This window comes from Sciurus carolinensis, chromosome 10, assembly GCF_902686445.1.
Source record: "Sciurus carolinensis chromosome 10, mSciCar1.2, whole genome shotgun sequence".
Classification (NCBI taxonomy): Eukaryota; Metazoa; Chordata; class Mammalia; order Rodentia; family Sciuridae; genus Sciurus; species Sciurus carolinensis.
The window spans coordinates 96,603,531-96,620,815 of record NC_062222.1 but is presented as its reverse complement, the minus strand read 5'-3'; positions in this window follow the sequence as shown (position 1 = coordinate 96,620,815).

Sequence of the window (17,285 nt, the reverse complement as noted above, 5' to 3'; positions counted from 1 at the left end):
TCCTGGATTTCTAGTTTATGAAACAGGAGAGTGCTAGGGTTCGAACGTTTGTGTCCCTCAAAAATTCATGTTGATGTTATTGTTGGGATGTCCAGTCAAAATCCAGGTCCTTGGTGTCCTGAACAAAGAACTGAGAGACACACACAGAAGTAACAGATGAGTACAGACTTTATTGAAGGTGAAGTTATTACTCCATTAGGTAGAATGCAGTAGACTGAGTGAGAGGGGCTCAGGTGCAAGTGTGAACCTGTGGCTAGAGTTTTTGTGGTGATAAATCCTCAGTGGAGGAAGTTGTCATGGCAATGGGATTTATTGTAAACAGGGACAGGACTCATCTCCTTGTCTTGTCCTCCAGTGACTTCTTTTTAATACCCTGTCTCCATCTTGGTGTCCCTGAACTCCTACCTAACACTGAAATTTAATCTATAATATAATATTATTAAAAGGTTAAGTCTATTTAGGAAATGATTAGGTCCCTTATAGAAGGACTTGATGGGGGGCTGGGGTTGTGGCTCAGTGGTAGAGCACCCACCTAGCACACATGAGGCCCTGGGTTCCATCCTCAGCACCACATAAAGAAAATAAAGGCATTGTGTTCACCTACAACTAAAAACCGTATATTTAAAAGTAAATAAAAGGGCTTGAGGAAGCAAGTTCTTTCATTTTTCCCTTCAATTATAAGAGGACACAGCAAGAAGCTGCCATTTTGGAAGCAGAGAATAGCCCTTACCAGATGCTGTATCTACTTATGCCTTGACTTTATACTCCCCAGCCTCTAAAACTGTGACAAATACAATTCCATGGTTTATAAATTATCCATTCTGTGATATCTTGTTATAGTGGTCTGAAAGGACTGAGTCAAGATAGTAAGAATCAGAATATATAAATGGACAATGGCCAGACCATATACGAGGTGCAACTCTACCCCACGACCTCTGTAGCAACCTCTTGAGTTGTAAGGGTTTCACATATGATAAGCACTCCATAAATAGTGGGTATGTGAAGAATAATTGGGGACAGAGGTGTTAGAGCAGAGTTAACCAACTTTGGTTGAAGGAAGGAAAATGGTGGCATAAACTTTCTGGGGCTTCCCGTAGTCTGGGAGACAGGGTGTGAAGGCAGTCCTGCTTCTGGCTAAGGAAGCTCTCGAATAGCCTTCATCAAGTATTAGCCATGAAATCTTGTATAAAGCATTTACTTTTTCATTGAAATGTGGCTACTGTCGTTTGCTGTGAAGATTTGAAAGGTTCCAGTAAGTTACACTCCTCTGATCCCTGCCTATGTTCAGAAACAACCGAGACCCTGTAACAGTGAGATGCACTTTATGCTTTGAATATAGCCCTAGGTGCTCTGCCACTGCTTTTTATTTTTAAAATGGATGTGTTTCTTTCTCTTCCTCTCTCCCTGTTCCTCCCTAATCTCTCTCCCTCCCGAATCTCAGGAGAAACCTGAGATGACCTTTCTTCCCCATCCTAGACAGAGTTTATCTGTCCTTGGGTACATACCCATCATAGGAATGAAGGAATCCAGATTTTGGGACTGGTACCAGAAGATCTCAGAGAGGACTATCTCCCAAATTAACAAGTGAACTACAACTCCAGCAGAGAACACCTTTGAGTCACCTCTTTAAATGTCCCCTGTTTTTGTGCAGAGCAGAATCACAGCCTCTGGGACAGGAGACATCTGTTTCTCCTTTGCTAGCAAAACAACAAACCTTCTTTTTCCTTTTTCTCAAAACTATGTCATTGTTATCATATGGGCATTGGGGACAAGAACTGACCTCTCGGCAACTAGCTATAATACAAACAAAACCACAATCCTCCCATCAAGAGAAGGAAGCTAGCGGCCCACTAGCACACACCTGTAATCCCAGCCATTTGAGAGGCTGAGACAGGAGGATTGCAACTTTGAGTCCAGTCTCAACAAAGTAGGTCTCAAAAGAAAACCTAAAAAGGACTGGGGATGTAGATCATTCGTAGAGCATCCCTGAATGCAATCCCCAGTTTGGGATTGGGTTGGAGTCTTCCTCTCCCTACTTGAGTCACGGCTGGCCTGGACTTGAATGGAAGACTGAAATATGCCACCCCAAAACATGTCCTCTTAGCCCAAGGCTTATTCTGAGTTGGTTATTTGGAGAATATAGACAGAGGAGGAACTCCGAAAACCGTGAAAGTTATCCTTTAGAAATGGAAATTTACATCTATAAAGGGATTCTCTATTTGTGTGTCTCCTTATCATAATTGAGAAAAGGTCTCTGCTGCCGCTCAAAAGTGCTAGTAATTCAAGAGACAGATTGGCAGAAGAAGAAAAGTTCTGATCAGCAACAAGTCCGCAAGTTGGAAGATGAATGCTTAGTATTCTACCAATACTGTCTTTTCTGTCATAAATGTTTTACTATAACCTAAATTCCAGGATGTATTATAGTTAGTATTATTAAAATATTTTTTAGTTGTAGATGGACACAATACCTTTATTTATTTATTTTTATGTGGTGCTGAGGATCGAACCCAGTGCCTCATATGTGCTAGGTAAGTGCTCCATCTCTGAGCTACAGCCCCAGCCCTCAGGATGTTATAGAGACATTTTAAGTTACTACACCATGTGGTTAAAATGTAGCCATTTTTCTGAAAGCTCCTTAACATGTATCCAATTGCAACTATAACCTTTTCCTTTGCACTGCCCAATTTTAAATTAACCAGTCGCATAGATGGTAACCCCAAGTTCCTCCTATGAGAACAAGGGGCACTGCTGTATTAGGAACAAAACCAGGTGGACTTCTGGCCCAAGTGTGCTCGTTTGCCAGACTGAACTCGGTAGCACACCCTTCTGCAAAAGCAAAGCTTACCTTGAGGAGCTGCTTCTGAGCTCGTGGTTCTGTTTGTTTTGGGTGGGGGTGCTGGAGACTGAACCTCGGAGTGCTCTACCATTGAGTACGCCCCCAGGACTGCCCACTTCTCTTTTAGTTTTGAGACAGGGTCTTACTAAACTGCTGAGGCTGGCCTCAAATTTGCAGGCCTCAGCTTCTGAGTCTCTGGGACTGTCGGCGTGCACAGATGTCATCTTTAGTGAGAATGTTATCTTAGAGAAGTGGCCACCAGGGTAGTTCGTCAGTGTTGAGAAATGGTCAGTTCTAGAAATCTAGTGTGAGCATTTTAACTCAGTCCTGGGGCCACCTTGTTAACCTAGACCTGTGAACCTAAGCAAATGTGATGGTGTCAAGGTTTGCCACTTGAAGTTCTGTGTCTGGTTTCGTCAGTTTCTGCTTTACATTTTTACAACTCCATTTTAATTGGGGCCTTGCCTATAACCTGCGAGGAGAGAGTATGCAGGGAGGGTTAGTGCTTTAAGTAACTCTATGGCAACCGGCCATAAAATGTAGAGCAGACCGCAGGAAGAAAACAAAAGTCATGGCTTATAAATTGTAAAAAGCCTTACTATGCTTTTCCTGGGCATCTCCCTCATACCCATCTTTCTTTGTTTCACTGGAATGATGTTATCAAGTCTGAATTTTTTTTTTTTTTTTAGCCAGGGGGATTGAACCCAGTGGTACTTACCCAATGAGCCACATCCTCAGCCCTTTTTTATATTTTATTTAGAGACAGGGTCTTGCTGAGTTGCTTAGGGTGTCGCTAAGTTGCTGAATTTGGTTTTGAACTCGAGATCCTCCTGCCTCAGCCTCCTGAGCTGCTGGGATTATAGGTGTGCACCACTGAGTCCAGCTCGTCTGAATTTAAGGACACTTTTTTGAGATTAACTCATTCTGCAGTATCTCCTGTGTATGCATGAGGCATATATGTTAAGAAACTTATGTTTGTTTTCTCTTTAATCTGTGTGTTGTTACAGGAATCCATACTAACCAACAGCTACAATGGGTTTAGAAAATTTTTATCCTTCCCCTAAATTAGAGTAAGAGAATGTGGCAGAATCCACACTGTGGGGCTTCTAAGCCCAGGCCACAGGGAGCCTGGCAACTTCTACTCTTTCCTTCTGAGAAGAAATCTAGACTCCTCAAAAGGCCTCTTGGAGTGAGGAGCTGCCCTGCACACGCCTCCAGCTAAGCCTCTGCAGAGTGCCTCTGCCCGAGAGCCAGGGAGGCCCTGCAGCACTACTGCAGGGCTGATCCACAGAAACGCCAGGAAAAAAGAGTCCTCACTTTAAGATTTGGGGTTGGTTTCCTAAAGGAAAGAAAATGCTTTTTTCTTTAACTCTCATAGGTTCTTACTTGTGGGGCGGGGCAGGGAACTTCCCTTCTCCCTTTGAAGTTTTGGTAAGCGAGGCTACAGAAAGAGGCTTACATTAGACTAATAAAAGAGGCAAGAACAGTACATGACAATCCTGGCTCCACAAAGTACCACCAGACAGCTAGGGACAAAGCAAAAGTTGATTATGGGTGACTAAGCTAAGTCACATCTAGTAGAGAGAGGCAGAGTGGGTTATTTATTAGGTGTTGGGGATCTGTTCTCAGGCAGGTCTTTCAGTGGGAAAGTTTGATTCAGATTGGGCAGGGGACTGATGAGCCTTACACGGGAAAGATTTCCAAGAGAGGCTTGGAGAGTTGATGAGGCTGGGGCAATACTTTCAGGACAATGACCATAAAGTTATTTGCAACTTCATCTTCCTGGGCTAGAGTTTCCTAGAGTCATAGTACTGAAGGCTGTGGAGAAATTCATGTTCATGTAGACAGTAAACTGCGTGGGCATTGGTGGTTTAGGTTCAAGTTCTCTGAACTTATCTCCAGCATTGTGAAGATGAAATGAAACAAGGGATGAAATGCTTAGGGTACTACTACACGGTAAGTGCTCAGTGACTATAACCACCAGTAGTAGTATTTTCCTGTCCAAACCTCACCTCTTTTACCACTTTGCTAATGCAAAAAATTCCACCTCCAGAATTATTTTCCCATCACCTAAGACTTCTCTCTTTTGAAAATGCAAATAAAGGCAGAAAAGGCAGCAGATCTTTACAACAAGTACATCTCAGCATATGGTTGTTTATAAAATCCAAAATAGATGCTTGGAATTTTAAGTCTTATTGGAGAGAAAGGGTACCATACATCCTAAGTCATCCTGAGGGGCCCTGTACATGCTCAATTCCATGCAAGATGGGGACAGAAGCACCAGATCCAGAACCTTTGCCTTTCTCTCACCATGCGGAGTCAGGCTGCTCTGGTTTATTAAGAGGCTCTCACATCCTCTGTGTTGGTGCTTTGGCAGTCACAGGAGGGAGCTGGTGATCTGCAGGCAGAGGAGAGGATGCTTCATTATCTCTAGAGAAGAAATCTATTTCTTGAGATCACACACTGTCTCAGAAGATCCTTAGGCCAGGGAAGTAGTACATGACCTCGATTTCCCCCAAAGTGCCTGCAGTCAGTCACCATTGCGGCAGCTTCTACAACATGCCAGCAGGCTCTAGACCAGGGGATCTCAGCCTGCCCGCATCTTAGAGTTAATAGGGGACTTTAAAAAAGATATCACAGCTGGATCCACAGTTTACCCTGCTGATGCGCTTCTAGATCGAGTCGCTGCCTAAATGACGACGCGCTCAAAGAACAGGGCGCCCACCGCGATGGTGAGGGCGAAAGTGAAGTCCTGAGAACAGCGGGAACTGCGACTTGTCAGTAAGCGCTGGGCCGCCAGGCTTCCTCACAGCTGAACTCGCCCCCGCCCGTCTTCTGGCTTTTGAAATATGTCCCTTTAAGCCCGGAGCGGTGGTGCACGCCTGCAATCCCAGAGACTCAGGAGGCAGAGGCAGGAGGATCATGAGTTCAAAGCCAGCCTCAGCAACTTAGTGAGACCCTGTCTCTAATAAAATATAAAAAAGGACTGGAGATGTGGCTCAGTGGTCGGAGTGCCCCTGAGTTCAATCCCTGGAACCAAAAAAATCCCTTTAATATTAATAAAATGACCCAGTCGATAAATATGCTAAGGAACTAAACGACACTTCACAGAAGAAATACAGTGGATCAATATTATGGTGTGCGGGAGAATTGGAGAATTACAAACCATGACACATATTGAGCCAAACTGAAAGGGGAAAAGGTTTTTTGTTTTTTTTTTTTTTTAATGAGCATGCCAGGCAAGTGATGGCAGGGAGCAGGTTAAAGCCTCAAAGAACTCCCAGTCCTGAATTTTAGAAGTACTGGGTTTATAAAGGCAAAATTCACAAAAATCACAAGGACAACTGAGCCACTGTAGGTCAGAAAAGACCTTGTTGTGACAGATATTTTGATTACATGAGAGAATTGTTGTGATTACACATTTCAGAGTCATTTTTGTTATACATCAGGCCCAAAATCAGGGACGCCAGAAGATCCCACTATACTTACTGTCAACATAGATGCAGCTTCAGGAGATTGAAAAGAAAACATTACAAGCAAGTATATAATGCAGTGAGATCAGAACAAAATGGCATTACTTTGGTTATTCTTCCATTTCATCAACAAATGTATGAAAAAATGTTCAACATCTTTAGCAATTAGAGAAACACAAATTGAAACTACTCTAAGATTTCATCTCACTCCAGTCAGAATGGCAATTATCAAGAATACAAGCAACAGTACATGTTGGCGAGGATGTGGGGGAAAAGGTACGCTCATACATTGCTGGTGGGACTGCAAATTGGTGCAACCATTATGGAAAGCGATATGGAGAGTCCTCAGAAAACTTGGAATGGAAGCACCTTTGACCCAGCTATCCCACTCCTCGGTTTATTCACAAAGGACTTAAAATCAGCATACTACAGTGACACAGCCACATCAATGTTTATGGCAGCTCAATTCACAATAACTAAACAATGGAACCAACCTAGATAACCTAGATGCCCTTCGACAGACAAATGGATAAAGAAAATGTGATATATATATATATATATATATATATATCACACAAACCACACAAACCCAGCTGCAATCTGATGGACCTAGGCATCAGCTTCCCCAGACTCTGCTTTGCTGTAGTCCCAAGATCTCAATACCCTTTCAACTTGCAAAGAGATCACCAGGTATCATATGCATTTGCTGGTAAATGGATGGAGTTGGAGAATATCTTGCTAAGTGAAATAAGCCAATTCACATAAACCAAAAGCTGAATGTTTTCTCTGATATGCAGATGCTAATTCACAATTGGCGGGGGTGCCTAGGGAAGAATAGAGTTACTTTAGGTAGAGGGGAGTGAAGGGAGAGGAGGCAGGATGGGGTTAGGAAGGATAGGAGAATGAATGAGACATTATTACCCCATGTATATATGTAACTATATGACTGGTAGGATTCTACATCATGTATAACCAGAAGAATGAGAAATTATACTTCTTTATATATGATGTATCAAAGTGCATTATACTGTCATGTATAACTAATTAAAACAAATTTAAAAATTTAAAAAATTAATAAAATGCCTGTGTTCTTTTCCTCCTTTCCTCTAGACCAGAGAGAGAGAGAGGGTTTAAAGTCAGAGAAATAGTCAGGAACCAGGGTTTATAGATGGATGTGTTATGGAATGCCTGAGAATTACAAACTACCATGCCTATTGAGCCAAATTGATAGGAGAAAAAGGTTCTTTAATGAGCATGCCTGGCAAGTGGTGGCTGGGAGCAGGCTAAAGCCTCAAAGAACTCCCACCTCCTGAATTTTGCAAGTACAAAGTTTATAGAGGCAAAACCCAAAAAACCACAAGAACAATTGAGGCATATGTAGGTCACAAAGATCCTGTTGAAACAGATATTTTGATTACATGATTATAATTTCAGAGTCATTTTGTTTTACATCAGGGCCACGGGAAGGTCCTATTGTACTGTCAACGTAGATGCAGCTTCAGGAGGCCAAAAGGGAAACATTATACGCAAGCATACACTGGAGTCAGGTCGGATCAAAATGGCATTACTTTGGTTCTTTTCCATTTCAGATGTGTGGACTTTTCACAGAAGGAGCACATGAAGTCTATCTTAAGACTCTCTGCTGAGTGCTCCAAGATGTGGGAGATCTTTCTATTTTAAGATCTGCCTTCATTGGCCAACTCAGATGCTCAGTGGAAGGTAGCTGCTTTTCTTTGCTCATCTCCCTTTGCTAATCTACATAGTTCTTTTTAAAACTTAACTTTAATTATAGAAAGAACATTGAACAAAAAACCTACCCTCTTAACAAATTGGTGAGTGTATAAAACATGGTTGCCGAGTGCACTTACATACAGAGTTGTTCAGCAGATCTCTAGAGTGCATTCATTTTGATTGACTGAAACATTAGTACTTCCAATTTTCTCTTCTCCCAGTGCATAGCAACCACCATGCCATTCTTTGATTCTATGATTTGATTATGTGAAGGTACCTCATATAAGTGGGATCATGTAGTATTTGTCACTTGCGCCTGATTCACTTACCATAATGTCCCCAATATTTATCTATGTCATTGTCCATGGCAGGATTTCCTTCTTTGTTAAGGTTGAGTAATGTTCCATTGTATGTATATACAACATTTTCTTTATCCATTCATTTGTTGATGGACATTTAGTTTGTTTCCACATCTTGGCTACATGATACCCAAAGCACAGGCAACAAAAATAAATATAAACAAGTTGGACTCCATCAAACTAAAAAAGCTTTTGCACAGCAAAGGAAACAATCAACAGAGTGAAAGAGAAACCAGTGGGATGATAGAATTATAGTCATCTCTTGGTATCCATGGGAGATTAGTTCCAGGACCCTGACCCTGCCATGCATACCAAAATGCACAGATGTAAAATGACAGAGTATTTGCATATAACCGTGCATATCTTCCCTATACTTTAAATAATCTTTAGATTACTTATAATATCTAAGACAATGTAAAGACTATGAAAATAGTTGTTGTACTGTATTATTTAGAGACTAATCATAAGAAAAATCTGTACATGTTCAGTATACACTCCAGTTTTTCCCAAATATTTTTCTGTGTTTGAATGTGTGGATGCAGAACCCAGAGACTCTGGGGATGATTGATTTTGCAAACCACATACATGATCAGGGAATAATTTTCAAAGTATATAAGGAAATCCTACAACTCAATAGGAAAAAAAAAAAGCGAGAAACAAAAGAAAACACTAGTGTCGCAGCTTTGATACCCACGAGTGACTGTTGTCGTATAGCCTGACCTGAGGAAATCACAGGCAGCACTAACAGGCACTGCAGAATCCCAACGAAAGCCAGCTGGCTGCGATTCTGCAGCACCTACATTCACCTGAGTGACTTTAAGAAGTTGACTGAAAGCGGCTACTCCAAACTTCTCACTGGGCTGCCCTTCAGCAGTGAGGTTGTAAGGAAGTCCTGCATGGAAAGTGGCAGACCAGGGCCCCAGCCCTGGCAGCAAGTTGTGCAAAGTAACTTCCTAAGACAAGGGAAGTCAGGACTCAAGAATCACGTTAATTCTTGCACAGTTAGGAGGAAACCTCTTTAAATTAGTTACTGTTGTCCAATTCCTTGGGAGTTTTCCTTGTTGAACAAAAAAGAAAACTTTAAGTTTGCATTCCCACAGAGGTATATTAAATTATTGCTTATAAGATAAAGTGAGTTGCAGCTTGGGGAACAAAATAGACTAGCGTTTTTAAGGTACATGCAATTCAGAGGGATCATGTGGAGACTGTGATCTGCTCTGGAAATGTGTTCTAAGCAATTTGATTTTTGTGACTTTAAAGTGTTGTGATACAAACATTGTTTTCCTATATAAGGAAGAAACTTATATTACCTGTTTCTTTCTAGGACCTGAGAGAGCTTATTTAGCTAGCAGACTGTAATCCTCTTCATTTTTATTGTCAGAAGAACCACGAACATTTGAAGACATCTGGAATTTTGTGATTACTTTTAATGTTTATTACATTGCTATTCTGTTTACTATTAGCAAATTGAAAGATTTTATAAATCCTATATCATTCAAGTGATGCTGCTGCTAAAACTAGTGTGGGACAATGCAATTAAAGTCAAAAGTCCAGAGTTAAAGTTAGATGTTATAAAGTAGTATGAATAAAGCAAGTTAATATTAATTAATGCTATTAATTTAGCAGACAGCCTATGGAAAAAACTAAAAATAGTATTACAGCATTAAAAGTAACATTAAAGCAAAAATATGCTCCTATAGTTATTGATATTATAGAATACTATTAATTTATCAGATAACCTACAGAAAAATTAAAAATAGTGTTAAAGCATTAAAAGTAGCATTAAAGCAAAAAATGTGCTTCCATAGTTATAGATTTCTTAACACTCCAGGAAGACTCCTTATTTATTCCTATGGGAAAATGAGTGTTGAATTATGAAAGATCTCCAGAAACTTATTCCTTGAAAAACTACATGGCCCTCTGTAGGACTGGGTGGACATTTGGTTCACAAGTGTATAATAAAATTGTGTTTCTATGTCAGTTATATATGTTGAAGAACTAGAACTTAAACAAACATATCTGTAGAGAAATTCATCCTGAAAAATCATGGCAATTCTAAGGTAATTGATCATTCTTACACACTGTGGCAAGGTTAGCAATAGTGTGTGAACTCTGCTTGGATGTGGAAATAGATCTATAAAGTAATGCTGATTAAAAACAGAGTGGCTAGGTGTGGTGGTGCATGCCTGTAATTCCAGCAGCTGGGGAGGCTGAGGCAGGAAGATCGCAAGTTCAAAGCCAGATTCTGCAACTTAGTGAGACCCTGTCTCTAAATAAAATATAAAAAGGGCTCAGTGGTGAAGCCCTGTGTCCAATTCCCAGTACCAAATAAATAAATAAATAAATAAATAAAAGAAAAGGAAGAAAGGAAGAAAACAATTAAAGTGCAAAAGAATATGCAGTTATCCTAGCTCTGGAAATACTTACGTTTGCCTACTGATAAAGATGGGGGTCTTAATTTAAACTGATGTAAATGATGCATATATTCAGTGGGTTCTCATTGTCTTAGGAGTTTGTGTGATTAATAAAAGCACGCTGAAGTGGTTTCCAGAGTTAGAGGGGCCTGGGGAGGGATGAATAAATAATAGGTGGATCACAGAGGATTTTTAGGACAGTGAAACTACTGTGTATGGTACTGCCACGGTGGACACATGTCATACATTTGTCCAAACACCTGAAGTGAACACTAATGTAAACTATGGACTTTAGTTAATAATGTATCAATTTTGCCACACCATTGCAAGATGTTAATGGAGGGACCTGGGAGGTGGGTATGAGGCAGTGTACGGGAACTCTATATATTTTGCTCAATTTTTCTGTAAACTTAAACTGCTAAAAAAAAAAAACACAAAAAAAACCAACCTGTTATTTATTTATTTATTTTTAAAAATAAGTTGGTGGAAGAGGAGACCACTGTGCGATAAATTCTTGGGGAATCTTGAATCATCCAACACATGTCAGCCTAAAACATGCCTTCAGTTCTTTATTTGCCATGAAGGTGCGTTACTTATTTGCAAAGGTATAGAGATTCAGAATGAAATGAGGATGATAAAAAGGGCTTGCACTCATTATCAAAATAAGCTTTCTCATTTGGTGATTATCACCCACATTACATCCATGTGTTCAGAGGAATCAATTTCACCCTTCCTAGGAAAAGTGCCAAATCTCCCTCACATTGTTTATTAAGTAAACACTGTATCTTAGCGATTCTTACCATAGAATTCACCACACCAACAAACATATACGAAGGTGCCTAACAACCTACTTAAAACTGGTGGCAACTATCTGGTTCAGCCTTAACAATTAGGGCAGGATTAGCGATATCAGCACGTGCATCTTGATCAGCAATAACGTGCTTCATGTTATCAGAACACGCGACTTTTGCTTAAGCAGAGAACCAGGTCTTCAGGTCCCTCCCTGATGTGAAGTGGCCAATCCAGGAGAATTCAAACTGGCTCTCCGCAGTCAGACCCCCACCTCCTCCAGCCCAGGGCCACTCTCTTCCTTTTATCTCATGTCACTCACCCACTTCTCTGCCATGAAACATGGGCACAAACTCAGGCCTATGATAAAGAGGACTTTATTCTCTATAACTCAGTTTGCTTTCTGACCTTGAGCCTTTTCCCATCCAGCTGAGGAAAAAACAGCCTCACACTCTTCTGGGATTCCAGGAACCTCCCAAGTGCCAAGACTCTGAGCAGAGGGGCCTGGGGCTGAGGACGGAGATCCTCTGGCCCTGCTCCACACTGGTTGCTGCTGAGGCGTGTTATCCCTCTCTGTATGTTCCCTTCAAGTCCTCCAGCTCTCTGCTGCTTTTCTGTCCCAAATAGGATGTGGGAATCTTTGGCAAGGTTGTGCCTCTGTGTAGTCACAGACCTTTTCTCTCTGGGTTTGCTTTCCTTGGGACTGACTGTGTTGCCAAGCCAGGCTGGATCCTTTTTGCTTCTGGAACACACAATCTCTCATTTCCCCCTCTTTATTCCCACCTATGGAAAACTCTTTCCAGTCTGGGAATGACACAAATGCTCTACCTTTAATCTCCTCCACAGCACCCCAAACCTAGGATTCCCTATGGGTTTAAGCTTTTGGAACAAGAAGCAGAACCACTTCCAAGCTACATCTGTTTCTTCCTTGTTGCATTTCTTCTCCAAGGTAAGGGAGCCAGAGCCTTCCAGGAGAGAAGGCGCATTATAGAGAGAAAAAGGAAAAACCATATTTCAAAATATTATTTGGCCATATATTCTACAGTTAATCTTATATATCCGTAGCCTCTGCATCTACAGATTCGATCAACCACAGATGGAAAAGGAGTTAGGTCTATAATAGTTGCCTCTGTATTGGACACATACTAACTTCTTTCCTTGTCATTATTTCCCGAACAATACAGCGTAACAACTATTCATACAGCATTACAGTGTGTAGGTGTCGTGAGCAGCTGCATGGTGCACATGTCACACCATTTTATGAGGGACTTGAGCATCCGTGGGTTTCAGTATCTACTCGGGTCCTGGAACCAACCCTCATGGATCCTGAGGGACAACTGCATTTGTATGTGGGTCTTATCTTCCCTGTATATTTTAAGTTGCAGGATTTGTTTCTCAGTCGAGTGGCATCTTAGGGTGGGTTTCCCTGAGGTCTCTGGTGGTTCTCCCTGACATCATGGCCAGTTTTGAGGAAAGCTGGGACCCATCCTGCCCGTCACAGTGGCCGTATCCCTGCTGCAAAGGCCTAATCCCTTCCCGGTGGTTGCCAACTCTTACGTTTTTGTTCACCTCTGGGGACACTGGATACTCCTGAACACAGTTCACCAGAGTGGATGGAATTTTTAAATAGTTTTTCACCCACTGGAAAGATTTCAGTTCAATTCATTCAAGAGAATGGTAGATATAATTAATCACATTACTCTAAAGAGGGAGGTGAAGGGGATAGAAACTTTGATACTTTGTGTCTTCTTCCCCCAAATGCCATGGTGCTCATCCAGGATTCACCCATCTGATGCTCCTTGAGCTGACCCTAAGTCCCATCTTAAAATGTAAACATGCTATTTTCTGATCTCCTTAGATTACCTTGATAGTTACTGAGCAGAGGAAAAACCCTGAAAGAATGAGACAGCGGGTAGGTAAGTTTGGGTGGAAGCAGGTAGAATGGGGAAAGAATAAAGCCATGACTCCCCTGGGCAAGTGGGAGGAGAAAGGAGATATGAGAGTCTCATAAGCCCATCCAAAAGTTTATCATTTGCCTAAGATGAGCCATGCTTCTGTGGAAAGGGAAGTGTGTGAACCCATCACATTATTTTTAGTGAGTTGTCCCAGGAGACCCTTATTCACTCTCCACTCAACTGGGCAGGGAGCCCAGGGCTGTGTCTTTATCCTGGTATTTAGCTCCCCAGGGTTTCCGCTCAGGCCGGAGTCCCAGGGCCAAAGTTGGTGGCCCACCACCAGGAGGCACCACTTCGATGGATTTGGAAGACGGTCCCTCTTGGCTCCAGCCACCCAGTCTCCCCACCACTCCTCTCGTCTCCACTGCCCAAGGCTAAAGGTGTTCTTCAGCTCCCAGTGACCTTAGGATCATTAATTCTTCTAAACCTTCTAGCATTTCCTGTCTAAACAGGGGATGGTGTCATTTTGACCTCACAGCTGGACCTAGACAAGCTATTTGGGGGCTTGTCTTCTGTTGCCTGCTGAGAAGAGAAACAGAGCAGTCGGAGAGAGTTTTATTTCTCTACCACCTCCTCAGGGGTGAGCCCTGATCTCAAAATGTGGTGACAACCAGTTATGGAGGCTCTGCTGGGACATCCCGGTGTAGGGTGAACTTACACACTTATGACTTTATTCCTTTTTTTTTTTCTTTAGTACTAGGGACTGAATCCACTTAACCACTGAGTCACATCCCCAGCCTTTTTTTTTTTTTTTGTATTCTATTTAGAGACAGGGTCTTCCTTGAGTTATTTAGGGCCTCAGCTAAGTTGCTGAGGCTGGCTTTGAACTTGAGATTCTCCTGCTTCAGTTTCCTGAACCACTGGGATTACAGGAGCATGCCACCACACCCGGCCTGGCTTTATTCTTTTTAGTAAAGAAGGCCATGACCCTGATTCCAACCCATCTGAGTTTCTGCTTGATCCTTAATCTGAGTTCAATTCTGAAGGTGCCTGCAGACCTGGCGAGCAATAGTTACTATACTTGGCAGGAAACATGGCCTTTGGGAGCTCAGCTAAAATGCTGAATTCGGATGCTGAGGGAACCACTCTACCAAGAGCTTTGTTCCTCCCTGTACCCAGTGTCCAGTCCCTTGTCTGCCACCTTGGCAGTCACTCTGTCATGTTTACTGTTTGGAAAAGAAGTTGCATTCAGTCTTCATTTGTATAATTTTGGTCTATCTTACTAAACTGTAATATTCCCAAATAAGTCTTAGGCTCTGAAAAAGTCTAATTTTACTAAATGACTAATTTTACTAAATGACTAATTTTATTAAATGACTGAATGACCTTGAAGTTCCTAATGCTTTGCTGTGGCTTTCTTCTTGCTCCCCACTCCCTCAGGCGTGTAGGAGTGCATAGTGCAAAGGAATAAAGTGGAGAGAACCCTTCTATGCTTATTACCAGAGCAGATGCTCATGTGCTTTTATGGAAGAAGTATTTCCTGTCAGAACTGGACGACATAGTGGATTCCTTATGAGAGAAGATGAAAGGAATGATGGTGTTGGCTGAAGCAGGAATACCAAAGCTTTTTTCTTCCCTCTGGCCAGCTGTGTGGCTCCTTGGAGCAAAGCAACCTTTCTGCCTGCGATATGTAGACCTGCCCCTGCTGTGACTTTCCCCTAGGACAATGCAAGGCAAGTTTCCTGATTATTATCCTGGTTTAGACTCCTGGTTGAGTCCATTCACAAGGTGTCTTAGGTTACTACAGCTGTTTTGGCTTTAGACAGAGTCTATGACTTATGTAGCTAATTGCAGAGTCTCCAACTACTAATGGGGTTTTCACTCATTAACCCCACACAGCTCCCATTTGTTATTGTAAGTGCAATAAACTATGTCAAAAGACAAAATTACAAATTACGAATTTAGTTTAAGGATCTAATTGGCTGGCATTTGTTATTCAAGAAATTGGGTGATACTGAAATAGATCCCCTTTGAAATTAAAACTTCCAAATTGCTTTTTCTGGTTGTGTGTGTGTGTTTGCTTCGTTTTTGTGTTTGTGGTACGAGGGATGGAACCCAGGTCTTGCATATACTCAGCAAGTGTTCTACCATAGCTATATCCCTGATCCTTTTTCATTTTTTATTTTGAGACAGGGCTTCACTAAGCTGCTGAGACTGACCTTGAACTTGTGATCCTCCTGTCTCAGCCTCCCCAGTCGCTGTGAATACAGGTGTGTACCACCATTCAATTTGTTTTAAGTTTCCAACTTCCTCATACTGAGAATGTAGGCAGAGGAGCTGTGACTTGTTCCCAATCAATACAGCCTACCTAAGTCTACATATGTATATTTCCTGTTTTTTATCACACTCTGTCTTCTCTCTTTTAATAGAAACTTTCCTTGCCCCTGAGTCCTTGAAAATGGAAATGTGAGAAAGAAAAAGAGCTCCTCTATCTTCCTTCCTTGAATAAAATGTTTTCCCTCGCCAGTCTGACTCCTGAGTTTGAATGGAGCATAACAAGTAGTAAAGTCTTTCCTTCCTGGTTACAACATCTCATTCTGTTTGATGCCGGGCATGACAGAATGGTTGGTTTTTGTAAGATGGGAACAAGGAAATAGAACCATTAAAAAGTCAAGAAAACCCTGGCTTTCTCACAAGGATTGAGGCAGAGGGAATTTCCTTATTGTGCTGACTCAGGTAGATGGGACTCCTTCTGGCTGGTTGCTGTTCTCAGAAAAAGCCTCCTGTTTTCAGGAGGATCTGGTCTATTTGGAGATTTATCTGCTTCTCTTAGCATGAGTGCCTCCATTTTGGCTTGGTCTGGTCTCTGCAGCTAGCCTAAGAGGCTAGTCCAAAACAGTGGCATTCCATAAACTCTGCTTAACACCTAATTGAAAAGGATTTGAATTCTCTAAACCTGAAAAAGATGGCAGATGGTTTCTGTCTGACCTTGTGGTGTACACATGGCAAGTTTTTTTTTGAATCCCAAACAGGATACATTTGGGATTAGAAATCTGGGGCGTCCTGGGAATTGATCATGTGGTCACTTTATGTGTATTACATAGTATTTGGATAAATACATTGATTTCCTAATCTTATTTGGCTTGGACAGATGATTGCTTGTGTTCTTTAATTCTTACTGGTTTGAAAGTGGTGCCATCCGGTGAAGGTAAAGGGGGGAAAGCAGGAAAAAACGGGTTCTTATATTCTACCTATGTGTTTCAGAGATACGGGTGCTACTGATCTAAAATTAGTTGTATTGATGTGTTTTATTGTCCATGGAAATTCATTCGGTGAATAAAACAGGCTGTGCTGAGATGGTTCGTCACGTGGTGAAACGGCTGCATCCTGGTCACTTCAGTTTTAGAGGCAGAGAGCTTTGCTGGTGGGGGCTTTAGTTTACCTTGCTATTGCCCCTCATTTTGCCTTTGTGAGAGGTCATATGAGTTACCTATTACCATATAATAAACTAACCTAAAACAGAGTGGCTTAAAATGGAAAGTATTTATGATCTCAGTTTCTGTGGGCTGGGCATCTGGGTGCAGCTTCTGTGGTGCATGACTTCTGGCTGGCTATAAGCCAGAGACTTCCTTGGGTTCTTTGGCATGTGGGCCAGGCCACAGGGCAGCTCACACACAGCAACAGGCTCCCTCCAGTGGGTCTGAGACTGAGCAAGAGAGAGCAAGAGAGAAGTCAAAGTCTTTTTGTAACCTAATCTTGGAAGCAACGTTCCATCACTTTGACATAAT